The sequence below is a fragment of the Carassius carassius genome, chromosome 12, assembly GCF_963082965.1.
Source record: "Carassius carassius chromosome 12, fCarCar2.1, whole genome shotgun sequence".
NCBI classification, from domain to species: domain Eukaryota; kingdom Metazoa; phylum Chordata; class Actinopteri; order Cypriniformes; family Cyprinidae; genus Carassius; species Carassius carassius.
This window is the reverse complement of record NC_081766.1, coordinates 8,938,223-8,954,870: the sequence shown is the minus strand read 5'-3', so window position 1 is coordinate 8,954,870 and position 16,648 is coordinate 8,938,223. Positions and strand designations below refer to the sequence as shown.

The following is a 16,648-nucleotide window of genomic DNA, read 5'->3' as shown; positions in this document are numbered from 1 at the left end:
TGTGTCGCCGGGAGGTGTGCCTGGCCCCCCTCCCACTCCACTTTATTATACAAAGACCACTCTGATGGAGCCCTCCTCTCAGTCCGCTGGGCCATTATCTCTTTGTGGAAGGGGGTCTTCCTGTCCTTTTTGTCCTGCAACATCTGGACAAAACAGGGACTCATGTGAGGATCCTGTTTGTGGACTTTAGTTCGGCTTTCAACACCATCATCCCAACAACCCTCCAAACCAAACTGACCCAGCTCTCTGTTCCTAGCTCTATCTGTCAGTGGATCACCAGCTTTCTGACAGATAGGCAACAGTTAGTGAGACTGGGGAAATTCATGTCAAACAGCTGCTCCACCAACACTGGTGCCCCTCAGGGATGTGTTCTCTCCCCTCTGCTCTTCTCCCTGTACACCAACGACTGCACCTCTAAAGACCCCTCTGTCAAGCTCCTGAAGTTTGCAGACGATACTACAGTCATCGGCCTCATCCAGGACGGTGACGAGTCTGCTTACAGACAGGAGGTTGAGCAGCTGGCTGTCTGGTGCAGTCTTAACAACCTGGAGCTGAACACGCTCAAAACAGTGGAGATGACTGTGGACTTTAGGAGAAACCCCCCTGCACTTTCCCCACTCACCATCATGAACAGCACTGTGGCTGCAGTGGAGTCATTCAGATTCCTGGGAACCACCATCTCTCAGGACCTGAAGTGGGACAATCACATTGGCTCCATTGTGAAAAAAGCCCAACAAAGGTTGTACTTCCTTCGCCAGCTGAGGAAGTTTAACCTGCCACAGGAGCTGCTGAAACAGTTCTACTCAGCCGTCATTGAGTCAGTCCTGTGTACTTCAATTACTGTCTGGTTTGGTTCAGCTACAAAATCAGATATCAGAAGACTACAGAGAACTGTTCGGACTGCTGAAAGGATTATTGGTGCTCCCCTGCCCACCCTCCAAGAACTGTACACATCCAGAGTGAGGAAAAGGACTCAGAAAATCACTCTGGATCCCTCACATCCAAGTCACCCCATCTTTGAACTTTTGCCATCTGGCCGGCGCCTCAGAGCCGCAAATACAAGAACAGCAAGGCACAAGAATAGTTTCTTCCCCCAGGCAATCTACCTCATGAACAGTTAAATGTTTCCCACTTAAACGTATGCTTATGCAAAAATGTGCAATATCCTTATATTTATTTGTTACCCCTCCATCCTAGAACATTCCTGCATCTCACTCAATCCTATTCCATTATCATTTATAGCACAATTGTTTATACACTTATTTATTTGCCAATTTTTTTTTTTTTTTTTGTCTGTGTGTTGTTGTCTCTGTTTACTGGAAGCTTATGTCACTAAAACAAATTCCTTGTATGCGCAAGCATACTTGGCAATAAAGCTCTTTCTGATTTCTGATTTCTGATTCTGATTTCTGTAACAAAGCAGACTAAATGAAAATGATTCATGATTCAATCACTTGAAAGATTCTAATCAGAACCAAAGATTCTGTTCATGAATCACCATTTCATATCTAATCTTAAAATTGTTATTTTTAGTTCTTTTATATAACCACTTTTCACAAAAATGTTATAATGCAAAGCACCCATTGAAATATTTTTATATCGAATTGGTTGCGTGGTGCAAGTGTCTGTGTACAGTTGCATTTTCTGATTTCCCAGAAACCCCACAGATACAGATATAAAGATTTGCACAAATATATTTGTCCACAAAAAGGGAGTGATATACTTATATAGTGAATACATTTTTTTTTTTTTAAATCCAGATAGATTAAACATACACACCATAGACTGCCAACAAGACAAACCACCATACAAAACGTACCTAAAAACAGACTTCAAAACACACATACTCCAGACAACAAACACAGGACATTCCAAATAAAACCTTTCAGGACACAGTCACAGAAAGAAACCAAAACAACAGACACACTCAAATCACAGACACCACACCACTCAAACACATGACATCACCTTCCAGTAGCGAGAAACAAGTTCATTTAAACACTGCTCGTACACGCATGGTTTAAGAGATCTGGCAACAAGCAACAATGCTCCATTTGTCTCTTAGCTTCGATCGGGGTGTGATAATTCTGAAGCTTCTCATCAATATGACATCTGAATTTGCAGAGTACAGCGTCAGGCTATACATTTGGGAAGGGAACAGAATCAATGCCTTAAGTGGTGGAGAAGTGGGTTCAGAGCTTAGACACAAGGATGGGGGATAAAACAGACAATACATTTGGCAAGACAACCTTCCTTCTTGCCAAAATCTCCTTCCCCTGTTCCTTACATTTCAGCCACACTTTAATCTTCCATTTCAGGTACAGCTTCCTTCCTGTATGAGTATGTTCAAGTTCAATTTAATTCCTCAGATGATGCCGGAATGATCATATTTACAAGATGAAGACAAATGAACATCTCACTGGCATCTTTACTAGTTGAGATACACTACCATTAAAGGAAAATTCAACTGATTAAAAGTAACAGTAAAGACATTTTACCCTCATTTAACCCTCTACATTACAACTAAATCTTCACTAGTTTGAGATACACTACCATTAAAGGAAAATTCAACTGATTAAAAGTAACAGTAAAGACATTTAACCCTCTACATTACCACTAAATCTTCACATCGGGCGACTAAATTACAACTGTTAAAATGGGTGTAATCAGGACAGACAGCAGTTTCAATATATATGCAGCAATTTCTAGTAATTATTAAACCATAATGTGCATTGATAACTGCTGACTACGCTTTACAATAGCATTTTATTCTAGGGAGTAATAGAGCATTAATATGTTCACATGCTCATTGCAGTCAAATGTGACCAAACACCTGGGGGGGGGGTCGTGGCCTAATGGTTAGAGAGTCGGACTCCCAATCGAAAGGTTGTGAGTTCGAGTCCCGGGCCGGCAGGAATTGTGGGTGGGGGGAGTGCATGTACAGTTCTCTCTCCACCTTCAATACCACGACTTAGGTGCCCTTGAGCAAGGCATCGAACCCCCAACTGCTCCCCGGGCGCCGCAGCATAAATGGCTGCCCACTGCTCCGGGTGTATGCTCACAGTGTGTGTGTGTTCACTGCTCTGTGTGTGTGTGCACTTCGGATGGGTTAAATGCAGAGCACAAATTCTGAGGATGGGTCACCATACTTGGCTGAATGTCACGTCACTTTCACTGTCACTTTCACTTTCACTTAAGTGTAACATTTAAATCAGATAAATAGTTATACTGTATTTTAGTTCAGCTCTATTTAGTTAATATTTTCGGGAGATTGTTGGTACTTATTAATATGTGCAATAATTATTATCCATGGATGATAATTTAAAATACAACATATTCTAATATGATTATTGTTTATATTACAGTTAGTGTAGTATTTAGGATTGAAATGGAGAAAGTGTTTTAAATTCCGGTGGAAAGAGAAATTAAGAGGCATTCAACCTCCTAAAGTGAGAGAAAGATTGCAGAAAGACTAAAAACTAGGCCTGTCATGATAACAGCTTTTTGTTGTGCAATATATTGCCCCCAAAAAATTACTAATGGTGATTCTATTGCCAAGGTGTGTAGAGCAGGGGTGTCAAACTTAACTCCTGGAGGGCCGGAGCCCTGCAGAGTTTTGTTCCAACCCTGCTTCAACAAACATACCATGTAGTTTTCAAATAAGCCTGAAGGACTTGAATAGTTGGATCAGGTGTGTTTAATCAGGGTTAAATATAAACTCTGCAGGGTTCCAGCCCTCCAGGAATTGAGGTTGACACCCCTGGCATACAGGGTTGATTTATGCTTTTATATTTCTATTTCAAATAAATGCTTTTTATTTCTAATTAAAACAATTCATCACAGTTTCCCCAAAATTGTAAGGACATAACTGAAACACATTTTAAAGTTTATTTTTAAGTTAAATTTAAAGATACACATTTGTAACATTAAACGACTTGTTTGAGCCACAGACATATTTTTAATAAATTAGCTGAGTGAACTGTGTGCAAAAAGAGTCACTGAATAAATGTGTAAAACCTTCTTTGTGATTAGAAGATTTGATTCACTGTGAGGATTCAAAAGTCACATCCTTCTGTGTAGAGGCTCTTACCCTGCATACTATCCATCATTCATACCCATCCTAAATAGTATGTGAAATTAGAATAAGTGCGTCACAAAGCATAGTATGCTGAAAAGAGTATCCTGAAAATTCCCGCATGGTCTACGGTTTCAGAAAGATTTTTGAATTGTGGATCCATGCACACTCTAATGGCTAATCTTGCCCACAATCCATTGCGCTTTGGTGAAGGATTTGGTTCAGAACAACAAACATGAACAAAAAAACTAAAAACATGGCAGATGTCCACGACCGACGGTTCAGTAGAGAGGTTTAGATGAAGGTGATTAATTAATAAACAACATTTAAACAGGTAAAAAAAAAATCTTTTTTTTTGGAACACAACATTAGAGGCACATTGGGACGCAACATTAGAGTTTACAGCATTTCCTCCATGCCCTTTTATTTGAGGTCATGCCCTGTCTAATCTAAGTGTCTTTGTGTGTCATTATGTCCTTGTTCTCTTATTGCAGCCCACAACAGTGTCAGTGGGGGTCTCTATCTCCATGACTGTTTGTAAGGTCAGGGGAGGGCTAAGAGGTCAGGGTTTAATCAGTATAATGGCCTCTAGTACATCTCTTTTCCCCCGATGACCTCAAACACTGGCCACTGTGATCCCCATAGCAGCTGTTGATCTGTGTTTGACCCTAAAACCACCCACAATAAGAGGATCCACCCTGTCCTATTGCCACCTCCACTGGCCCTAATACCCCAACAAACACACATTTGGGTTAATGAGGATAAATCTTAAAGCCCTAAATGCACTCAAACAGAATGGATGAGCATGGTATACAGTGACAATAGCCGTTTCCATCCAAGCTGCATATTTAATTTATGCGAATAAAGCGATAATCATAAAAACAATTTGTAAATAAAGCAGCACATATCATATATTCAAGAAAACAAAAACATCTCTTTCAGGGAAACTGCTGTAAATTACAAATAGAAATGGAAGTAGTAGTAACTAGGCCATTCATTGTGGGTCTTTTATTTATAAACATAATAAAATACTTTATAGACATATTAGAGCATGCAGAACATGCAAACATTTTTTTCAAAGTTCATGTTTTCTAGGGATTGGTGGCAGATGTCTGGAGTGTGAATGTCCCTTCTGGGAGGTGCTATTAGCCAATCAACCCAGTGTTTTTTCTTAGCTTTTGTGTGTGTGTGAACTGAGTCAAATAACCTGATGCAATCACATGACTTATTTTATTTAAAGGTGAGATTTCATGAAAAAATCTACACTTTTCCAGTTTTTAAGTGCTATAATCAGGTCCCCGGTGAATCTACCAATCAAGGAAACATGAAAAAGATTAACTTTGTTTTAGTAATCCTTTTTCTGCAAGCATCTGCAAAAATAAGTACGTCTGATATTGCTCTCTTGGTGACACGGCACAGGGATATTATTATAATATTCATGCCCCTTGAACTGTAAATTTACACCCAGGCTGCGGTCATTTTGATTTCACAAGTGGCAATGGTATCGAGTGAGAATCATGCCAAAACCTCACACACACACACACAAAATGTGTTTTACTCACCCCCAACGATTCACAAACAAACTCAGTGTGGTTTGCAAATACAAAACATCACTCACAAACTAATGCATTTTGTTCTGCAAATAAAAAACGTAGCTATCAAACAAATACAGTACGTTTTACATATACAAAGAAACGTATTTCTTCAATGACAAAAATATCCTCCAAGTACAAACTAAAATCTTTCAAGTACAAAAAAAATCCTTCAATTAAAAAAAAATCCTTCAAGTACAAAACAAAATTCTACAAGTACGAAAAACTGTCACGTGACTTTTGGCACTAATTTTTCGCCTTGCTGATCCACACGCAAATGCCTTCAGATCCACACACATGCTAGTAAACGGTCATGTAATTCGTACTCCACAACAGCAGGTGGCGCTGTTTAGGGCTGCACGATTAACCTTTATTGCATCGATATTGAGGTTTTAACTCCCGCAATAACCTAACCTCAGGAGTCTGAGGTTTTTTCCCCCGCCTCTGACATTTGAGTGACAAACCTATTAGCCAATCAAAATGGTCGAATCTCGCGTTCCTGCCTTGCTGGCCAATTAGAAATGGCAATGGAAAAACAAGGTTGTATGCAGTGCATCGGCTTTCTGTCAGCAGAAAAGCAGCTAACACACAACGTTTACCTCGAATTGTGCCAGAAAAAGCTTGTGTAACTGCGCAGAAATGGCCAAAGGCACTTCTTCGGTGACGGGAGAGGAAGCGGGGGAGCACTTGGTTAACAAGAAGGGTGGTACTTCAGCTGTTTGGACTTATTTTGGATTCGCGAAGAACGACGTGGAGCAAAAGAGTGCTAAATGTAAAATATGTCGACGTGCCGTGGCCAGATCCAGATCCGGTTCCCTTTCATAGGTCACTTCGATGCTGCGGTGACGTCACCACGTATGGGAACACCTTCGGTGTGACGAATGTCTGAAGCCCTATACCATCCCGCCAATCTTATTGGCCAAATAGCGCGTGGCACCGCCCAGCATGCGTAAGCATATATATACCTGGTGCCGCGCGCCATTTACCTCAGATTTCATTCCTTCAGTACGAAGCGAATCTTCTGTGCCCTATTATCTCGCGTTCTCAGCGATCATCTACGAGCAGTATACTCCTCTCCGCGGACGCGATGAGTCAACGAAAGGTAGGAGTCGTATGATGGGTTATCACGAGGAGGCACTTATGGGAGGTTCGTTGCAGCCTCTCTACAGGTTCTCTCCTTGATAGCCTATGGCTACAGTAAAATATGCATACACTTCCCCTGTGCACTAACGCCATTAGGAAGTATCCGCGCTCTGGAGTGTATTTCTTAAGTCGCCTCGCGTCTAACCCCCACCGTTTCGCTTCTGCGGTCGCCGAGGCCCCGCACGAGGTGTTGGTTAGGGGCGATATGTGCGGCTTGACTATGAATACAGTGATGCACTGGAGTTCCATGTGCTCGCTCTCCCCCACTCGAGCGCGTTAATCAACAGTTTTGCTCTTCAAATGGTGGATTACGGCTCACACAGCCGCCGCGTTTTCGCTAGCGGCTTGGCCCGATGTTATCTTGTTGGATTGAATCCTGCCGTGGATACGCTTCAGGATTATATACAACGAAACGCAGCGAGTTTGACGCACACGCTTTTCTTCATGTTAATATGCCAGGGACTATGCCCTTCACTGAGAGTGCTGTTAGACTGCTAATGCACATCTACCCTCTCACTGCAGTCCCCATACTCTAACTTTGACTGTCTCGCAGCAAGGGCACCTCGAGCGTCATTGAACTGAGCTTTCATTCGCGCGCCCCCTCAGACACTCTGCACAAGCCAGCCTTCAGAGTTTGAGGGACGGCACGGAGGCTGGCAAAGATGGCCAGTGTATGACGGTTCACACAGCCGCCGCGTTCTCGCTAGCGGCGTGGCCCGATGTTTATCTTGTTGGATTAAATCCTGCCGTGGATACGCTTCAGGATTATACACAACGAAACGCAGCGAATGTGACGCATGCGTTTTTCCTTCATGTTTGCTTAGGACTGTGCCCGCCTCCAGAGAGCGCTGTTGGACTGCTAATGTACATCTAAGCCTCTCACTGCAGTTTCCACACTCTAACATTTGACTGTCTCGCAGCAAAGGCTCCTCGAGCATCATTTAACTGAGCTATCATTCGCGCGCCCCCTCAGACACTCTGCACAATCCAGTCTTCAGAGTTTGAGGGACGGCGCGGAGGCTGGCAAAGATGGCCAGTGTATGACGGCTCGCACAGCTGCCGCGTTCTCGCTAGCAGCGTGGCCCAATGTTTATCTTGTTGGATTAAATCCTGCCGTGGATACGCTTCAGGATTATACACAACGAAACGCAGCGAGTTTGATGCATGCGTTTTCCTTCATGTTCTCTAACATTGACTGTCTCGCAGCAAAGGCACCTCGAGCATCATTGAACTGAGCTCTCATTCGCGCGCCCCCTCAGACACTCTGCACAATCCAGCCTTCAGAGTTTGAGGGACGGCGCGGAGGCTGGCAAAGATGGCCAGTGTATGACGGCTCACACAGCTGCCGCGTTCTCGCTAGCAGCGTGGCCCAATGTTTATCTTGTTGGATTAAATCCTGCCGTGGATACGCTTCAGGATTATACACAACGAAACGCAGCGAGTTTGATGCATGTGTTTTCCTTCATGTTCTCTAACATTGACTGTCTCGCAGCAAAGGCACCTCGAGCGTCATTGAACTGAGCTCTCATTCGCGCGCCCCCTCAGACACTCTGCACAATCCAGCCTTCAGAGTTTGAGGGACAGCGCGGAGGCTGGCAAAGATGGCCAGTGTATGACGGCTCACACAGCTGCCGCGTTCTCGCTAGCAACGTGGCCCAATGTTTATCTTGTTGGATTAAATCCTGCCGTGGATACGCTTCAGGATTATACACAACGAAACGCAGCGAGTTTGACGCACACGCTTTTCTTCATGTTAATATGCCAGGGACTATGCCCTTCACTGAGAGTGCTGTTAGACTGCTAATGCACATCTACCCTCTCACTGCAGTCCCCATACTCTAACTTTGACTGTCTCGCAGCAAGGGCACCTCGAGCGTCATTGAACTGAGCTATCATTCGCGCGCCCCCTCAGACACTCTGCACAATCCAGCCTTCAGAGTTTGAGGGACGGCACGGAGGCTGGCAAAGATGGCCAGTGTATGACGGTTCACACAGCCGCCGCGTTCTCGCTAGCGGCGTGGCCCGATGTTTATCTTGTTGGATTAAATCCTGCCGTGGATACGCTTCAGGATTATACACAACGAAACGCAGCGAATGTGACGCATGCGTTTTTCCTTCATGTTTGCTTAGGACTGTGCCCGCCTCCAGAGAACGCTGTTGGACTGCTAATGTACATCTAAGCCTCTCACTGCAGTTTCCACACTCTAACATTTGACTGTCTCGCAGCAAAGGCTCCTCGAGCGTAATTTAACTGAGCTATCATTCGCGCGCCCCCTCAGACACTCTGCACAATCCAGTCTTCAGAGTTTGAGGGACGGCGCGGAGGCTGGCAAAGATGGCCAGTGTATGACGGCTCGCACAGCTGCCGCGTTCTCGCTAGCAGCGTGGCCCAATGTTTATCTTGTTGGATTAAATCCTGCCGTGGATACGCTTCAGGATTATACACAACGAAACGCAGCGAGTTTGATGCATGCGTTTTCCTTCATGTTCTCTAACATTGACTGTCTCGCAGCAAAGGCACCTCGAGCGTCATTGAACTGAGCTCTCATTCGCGCGCCCCCTCAGACACTCTGCACAATCCAGCCTTCAGAGTTTGAGGGACGGCGCGGAGGCTGGCAAAGATGGCCAGTGTATGACGGCTCACACAGCTGCCGCGTTCTCGCTAGCAGCTTGGCCCAATGTTTATCTTGTTGGATTAAATCCTGCCGTGGATACGCTTCAGGATTATACACAACGAAACGCAGCGAGTTTGATGCATGCGTTTTCCTTCATGTTCTCTAACATTGACTGTCTCGCAGCAAAGGCACCTCAAGCGTCATTGAACTGAGCTCTCATTCGCGCACCCCCTCAGACACTCTGCACAATCCAGCCTTCAGAGTTTGAGGGACAGCGCGGAGGCTGGCAAAGATGGCCAGTGTATGACGGCTCACACAGCTGCCGCGTTCTCGCTAGCAACGTGGCCCAATGTTTATCTTGTTGGATTAAATCCTGCCGTGGATACGCTTCAGGATTATACACAACGAAACGCAGCGAGTTTGACGCATGCGTTTTCCTTAATGCTTGCCAGGGACTGTGCCCTCCACCAGAGAGTGCTGTTGGATTGCTATGCACATCTAACCCTCTCACTGCAGTCCCCACATTCTACATTGTTTGCCTCGCAGCAAACGGTGCTTCAAGCAGCATTGGATTGAGCTGTAATGCCAAACGTTCCCTCAGACACTCTGCGCAATCCAGCTTTCAGAATTCGAGGGGTGATTCAAGGGTCCTGCACAGACGACCCATTTATGACGGCTCGCACAGCCGCCGTTTTTCGCTAGCGGCAAAGCCCGATGTTCAATCTGTTGGCCTAATTCCTGCCGTGGACACGTTTCAGGATTATACACAACGAGACGCAACGGCTCTTATACATACACTTCCCCTGTGCATGAACGCCACGAGCTTTTCGTGCCCGGATATTTTAACATGTATGACAGCGTTGCAGGAAGCGGAAATTTTGACACCGCTAGTATGGTCTCGGCCGTGTGTGAACGCTTGCCCGACATTTCTCTATGGGTGTTACGCACGATTTGTCATGGATACACCATTCAGTTTCAATAAGGCCCGCCTCCTTTCCGCAGAATTCTTTCCACGGTGGCGAAGCCGATGGAAATAGCGGTGCTGCGACAGGAGATGTCAACTCTGCTGAGCAAAGGGGCTATAGAGGAAGTACACCCCTCTCAGATGGAGGCGGGGGGTTTTTTACAGCCGTCATTTTGTGGTAAAAAAAAAAAAAAAAAACCACTGACGGATTACGACCCATTCTGGATTTACACCATCTGAATCTTGCACTCAGGAAGTTCCTCAGATTCGCTTTAGAGAGCAAAGCGTATCAGTATTTCTCAAAGTGCATGGATGGATCTCTGGCCCCGTTGCGGCCCCAGGGCGTTCGTGTTTGAACTATTTTAGGCGATTAGCTGGTGTTTAGCGCAATCGCAGACTCAAGCACACTCTCATGGGGATCTTGTGCTGAATCATTTAACAGCCTGGGCTTACGTATGGAATGTTTCACCCCGTTGTCTCCGCATCGGACGATTCCGGTGACACGGCGATGTGTGATGTCGCTAAAAATATGTATGTCAACCGAATTCTCCTGACTGAATTCTCCTGACTGGAGTCCGGCTGGGGATTTGCGCTTCCCGAGAGACTGTCACGACGGATGCGTCTTTGACCGACTGGGGAGCTGTTTGTCAAGGGAGTTGGCACATAAACAGGTTGAAATTACTGGCTGTTTTTCTGGCTCTCCAGTATTTCTCGAATCTGCTGATCGGTGGAACAGCTGCTGCTGGTGGCTCCGCGGTGGCACACACACAGCCGTGGTTTGTGGATCTGATCAATCTGTTAGCGGGCTCTCCATGGGAGATTCCCCTCAGACAGGATTTATTATCACAAGCACAGGGACTGATTTGGCACCCGAGGCCAGATCTATGGAATCTGTGGGCGTGGCCTCTGAGCGGAGTGAGTTCATATGTCCCGGTCTTTCTGCTGAAACTACCGAGACTATACTGAATTCTAGAGCAGCTTCTACGAGACGCTTATATGCTTTCAAGTGGAGACTGTTTACGGCCTGGTGTGAAACTCATAATATGGATCCAGTTTACTGCCCAGTGGCGTCAGTACTGGAGTTCCTTCAGGAACGTTTTTCGGATGGAGTGACACCAGCTACCCTAAGGTTTACGTGGCAGCCATTCAGCTTACCACGAATATATAAATGGTGCCTCAGTGGGCCGTCATCCACTGTTTCTCGTTCATACAGGGTGCGGGCCGGCTGAGGCCTTTCCGCCCCGTGCGGGTCCCTTCATGGGTTTTTCCATTGTGTTGCATGGTTTATCAGGGCATCTGTTTGAGCCCTTGGAATTGTTCCGGATAAATCCTGACTTTTATAGCACAGACTCTGTGGAAGTGTTGTTGCGACCAAGGCCTAATTATGTCCCTAGGTCGCATCTATCCCTTTCGCTTTCAGCAGGTGGTCCTGGAGGCTTTTTCTCCTGCTGCGGCGGAGTCTGGGGATCTAAGTCTTTGCCCTGTGAGAGCGTTAAAGACTTATGTGGATCGTACTGCCCCATGGCGTGAGTCTGACCAGCTGTTTGTCTGTTTTGGACATAAGAATAAGGCCATGCAGTTACGAAACAGCGCATGTCCCATTGGCTGGTGCAGGCTATTTCCTTGGCCTATGAGGCGCGCGGGCTCGCTTCGCCCTTAGGAGTAAAAGGTCATTCCACGAGAGCAGTGGCTTCTTCTCAAGCCTTTCTCAGTGGATCTTCTATGGATGATATCTGTGCTGCGGCAGGCTGGTCCTCACCGAGCACTTTTATCAGGTCTTACAGTCTGGATGTGAGGATGGCTCCTGGCTCCCGGTTTCTCTCCGCTTGACCAGATGCTTCCTTGGATCCAAGCTATCAGGTACGTCAGGCGTGATGGTATAGCGTTCCCATACGTGGTGACGTCACCGCAGCATCGAAGTGACCTATGAAAGGGAACATCTCGGTTACGTATGTAACATTGGTTCCCTGAATAGGGAACGAGATGCTGCGGTTCTAATCGCATCGCAATCGCAATATTTGTCAGAAAAACCGCAATTAGGTTTTTTCTCAAAATCGTGCACCCCTAGCGCTGTTAGCGACTTGCTTGGCGCCGCCACCGACATGGAAACAGAAGAGAAGAAGAAACGCTAGCGTGAGGGACGTTTTGAACACGATGAGCGGCCAACAGGTGAGTTTCCAGTCATTGCTGGTGAAAAATCAGCCTGAAGGGGTTTTTATTCGCTATAACAACCGCCTCGCTATACATGATCCCACTTATTACATTGCTACCTACAAAATAAATAATTTGACAAAATATTGATTTAAAAATGAGTTTATTGATTTTAAAAACGATTGCATTGCTTCCGCTAAAGAAAATAGTCCGTTCCGCGTCCATATCAACCGGTCTGTTTTTCATGGCAAGGGTGTGTTTGGACCTCCAAATCAACCCTGGTCTTCTCCTGCTAGTGTCTCATAGAATATAGAGGCTCCATTCCATGTCAAATCAGTCAGAATCCAGGAAAGTGGTTGCAGCAACATCTCAGATGAAGAGTTTTTCTATATTATATTTGGGTCCCAAAACCAAGGCCTGTAAAAATATTCATATTTTTGTCAGTCCTTGAGATTGTCATTTTTATAGCATCAAAAACACTATCGGAGAACCATGTTTGAGCATTAATATCTTAAAGTGTTATTCATAGCCTCACCAAACTTTCCAGGATGTAAGACAAACATGTTCTTAGTATAACTGAACCAAAGTTTGTACTGCATGCTTATTGAGATTCTACAAGGCCCTTGATTTGGGTAAATGGCTAAACCCCTGATACTGAGGGTATTATAAACTCATTTTCTGCATCCGTAAGATATCAATCATTACATTTTCTTTAAGCGCAATCTTGTATTAATCGTGTGTCAATATTTGAGGTCTCTATCACTAATGGTCATGAAGATATTAAGAATAAAGCAAAGTGTAGTTTTTGGTCATTTTACTGGTCCTGTTCAGTTACACCAGTATTTTTGACCTCATACATTTTTCCTCTTTTCCCTTCTCTCTAGGAACTGCTTGCACAGACAATGTTAGAGAGAATCAACACACGGCTCCAGCATGTTGTCTGTCAGCAACCCCTTGACCTGGATTACCGTGAATTTGTGTGTTTTCAGGAGGCTGTTCTTTTTAGTGCTGCCTCTAACCAGGTTCTCATACCAAAAGGCATTTTAGATGCACTCACAGAGCTTCACAAGTTGGTTAAGAAAGAGAAAACCAGGTCCCCATAGTAAAAAAAAAAAAGAGAAAGATATTGTTTTTTTTTTTGGTTGTTCCAACCCCCCAGATGTTTTAAAGGTGCCATCTGTCATGTCTGGCAAAAAAATCAAGTCATACTCCACATTCCATACCAGATGGGGGCAGTATGCCTCAATAAAGTGAATTGGTCTACTCTAGAGTAACAAGCGAGCAATGAACAATTGGAACACAGTTCATGCACGGAGTTCATTTCTAACGAGCTGATTATCTGAATCAGGTGTGTTAACAAAGAGAAACATGCAAAATATGCAGACCAGTGGGGCGCGAGGACTGGAAATGAGAACCGCTGCTATAAGAGGACGTTTTGCCTCCAGAGGAACGTTGGGTGATGTCAAGTGATTTTGAAACATGACATCTTCAAGCTACTCCCCTTCACCTTTACCAGTGAATATGTTCCTATTCGTTTTGTTCATATTACATTTTGAGTTGTATATACACATTATTTGAATTAAATTAATTTGACAGACAGCATTCTGTCAACATCATTGGTCAACATCAGACAGCTGATGTTGACCAAGCTAGCGCCAACCAACGTAACCAGAGCTGCCAACTCTCAAGCATTCACCGTGAGACACACGCAATTGACTCTTTTCACACGCTTTCACGCCACACATTAATTTTCTCACGTACAGAAAAACCACGAAGCAAAGAGGACACGGAGACCAACAGACTAGACAGAGCAGGTTAGTTATGATATAAAAAAATGGGTAAGTTATAACTAGCTAATTATCAAACGCAGCTACGGTTAGCCATTGCTAACATTAGCACGTTTATCGAACAGCCTTCGATACATTTCTATGTTATAACTTCCCGAAAAAAAAATACACAAACATATAAAACAAACTTCTAGCGAAATACTAACGGCATCTAACTTACCAATCCAAAAGAAATGTTGCAAGTTCGGTGTCGAACCTCATTTCTTTCAGGTCCATCAGTTGTCTCCAGCGATTGAAAGCAGTGCCGATGTTTACTCTGGTTCGGCTCCTTTTCTTATCGGATTTGATTTGTGATTCCGAGCGCGGTTGTTTCCCTGTAGTGGGTGGTGGTCTCTTGCCAAGGGCTTCAATCATCCTTCCGCTCTCTTCCCTGAACTGAAATGAAGTAGTGGGCTGTACTTTCCACATGATTGACATCAGGTTAGATTACGCCCACAAGCCGTGTGAGTTATTTGTGTATTGCAGGTTGGCTGGTGGTTCTGTTGCCCGCATACCGCCTCCCATGGCCAAAACTGGTATTACAACACCTGTCTGGCCGGGGCTAGTAATACTAATGCTAATGCTAATTAAGGTTGATATCTCTGCAGCACTATAACTTGACATTTTTTTAATGACATCATCGCCCTTATTTCTTCTCATTCTTTTGATGCGTGTAGGTCATTTTTTGGATATTTTTACCTCAATTTTTGCACATGGCACCTTTAAGATTGTATTCACACTACAATAAAAAAAATACAATCTACATGTGTTTGGTTTGAACATTCATTACGACATTAAGAGAGCTGAAAGTCTTAAAGTCCGCTGCTAGCACTGCTTAAGGAAAGCTATGCTTCCTGCTGCCGCTGGCAGTCCTAACACGGGGTATGTCTGCTGGTCTGATTTGATTAAACAGAGAAAAATCAAACATTAGACCACCTCACTGATTCAGAAATATTTATTTGTGTAACTGTAACATTTCTTACAAACCAGTTATTAGCAGGGGCACTGTTCTGTAAATAAGTGTTCTTTTTGTATTTGTGCTACAATTGCATTGAATCAGGTCCTTTGCTGAGTATGTTTTACTGTAAGCCTAGTAAGTGCTGGACATACTGCACAGTAAGTAGGTAGATGTCTGAGCCATGTGATTCGGAGTGTCCCAGGGGATTTATGGCTGCCCTTAGTTCATCACTCCGTACATCGCCCATCTCAGGAACAGTGACACCATGGTGTGGCTCATCAGGCAAGCCACTGTCCTCCCAGTCCAAATGTGGTAGGTACAATCCCTGAAAAGACATGTAAAGTGTTTATGTAGGGCAGTGGTTCTCAAACATTTTTACATCAAGGACCCGGCCCACATTTGATAACATTTTGTTTCCAGAAATACACAATATTAATTCTGAGACTGAATAATATTACTTCCTTTGTCAATGTATGTTCAAATTAATGTCAATGGGATGCATTTTTGGTAAAATTTATAAAGAAATTTGTGGAAAAACAGTCTATTTCTATAAAAAGTCAGAATTAAAAAGTTGTGTGTGTGTGTATTTATATCCTGCAAAGTTTGGTGAGGCTATGAATAACACTTTAAGATATTAATGCCCAAACATGGTTCTCTGATAGTGTTTTTGATGCTATAAAAATGACAATCTCAAGGACTGACAAAAATATGAATATTTTTACAGGCCTTGGTTTTGGGACCCAAATATAATATAGAAAAACTCTTCATCTGAGATGTTGCTGCAACCACTTTCCTGTATTCTGACTGATTTGACATGGAATGAAGCCTCTATATTCTATGAGACACTAGCAGGAGAAGACCAGGGTTGATTTGGAGGTCCAAACACACCCTTGCCATGAAAAACAGACCGGTTGGTTCACCGGTTGGCCGCTCATCGTGTTCAAAATGTCCCTCACGCTAGCGTTTCTTCTTCTCTTCTGTTTCAATGTCGGTGGCGGCGCCAAGCAAGTCGCTAACAGCGCCACCTGCTGTTGTGGAGTACAAATTACATGACCGTTTACTAGCATGTGTGTGGATCTGAAGGCATTTGTGTGTGGATCAGCAAGGCGAAAAATTAGTGCCAAAAGTCACGTGACAGTTTTTCGTACTTGTAGAATTTTGTTTTGTACTTGAAGGATTTTTTTTTAATTGAAGGATTTTTTTTTTGTACTTGAAAGATTTTAGTTTGTACTTGGAGGATATTTTTGTCATTGAAGAAATACGTTTCTTTGTATATGTAAAACGTACTGTATTTGTTTGATAGCTACGTTTTTTATTTGCAGAA

The 16,648-nt window shown here is 44.1% G+C and overlaps 2 protein-coding genes and 1 long non-coding RNA gene across 3 annotated transcripts in view; 1 reads left to right on the top strand and 2 right to left on the bottom strand.

The window, feature by feature from the left end:
• LOC132155392 (complement C1q-like protein 2) overlaps window positions 1-16,648 on the bottom strand; it is a 100,504-nt gene that overhangs the window by 53,922 nt on the left and 29,934 nt on the right. The gene's annotated exons all lie outside the window — the stretch shown is intronic.
• LOC132154683 (SPRY domain-containing SOCS box protein 4-like) overlaps window positions 1-16,648 on the bottom strand; it is a 76,626-nt gene that overhangs the window by 40,694 nt on the left and 19,284 nt on the right. The gene's annotated exons all lie outside the window — the stretch shown is intronic.
• Window positions 5,614-13,683, top strand: LOC132154151 (uncharacterized). The gene is made up of 3 exons (XR_009437087.1): window positions 5,614-5,989; window positions 12,467-12,558; window positions 13,425-13,683. It is a non-coding gene; the product is annotated as an uncharacterized LOC132154151 (long non-coding RNA).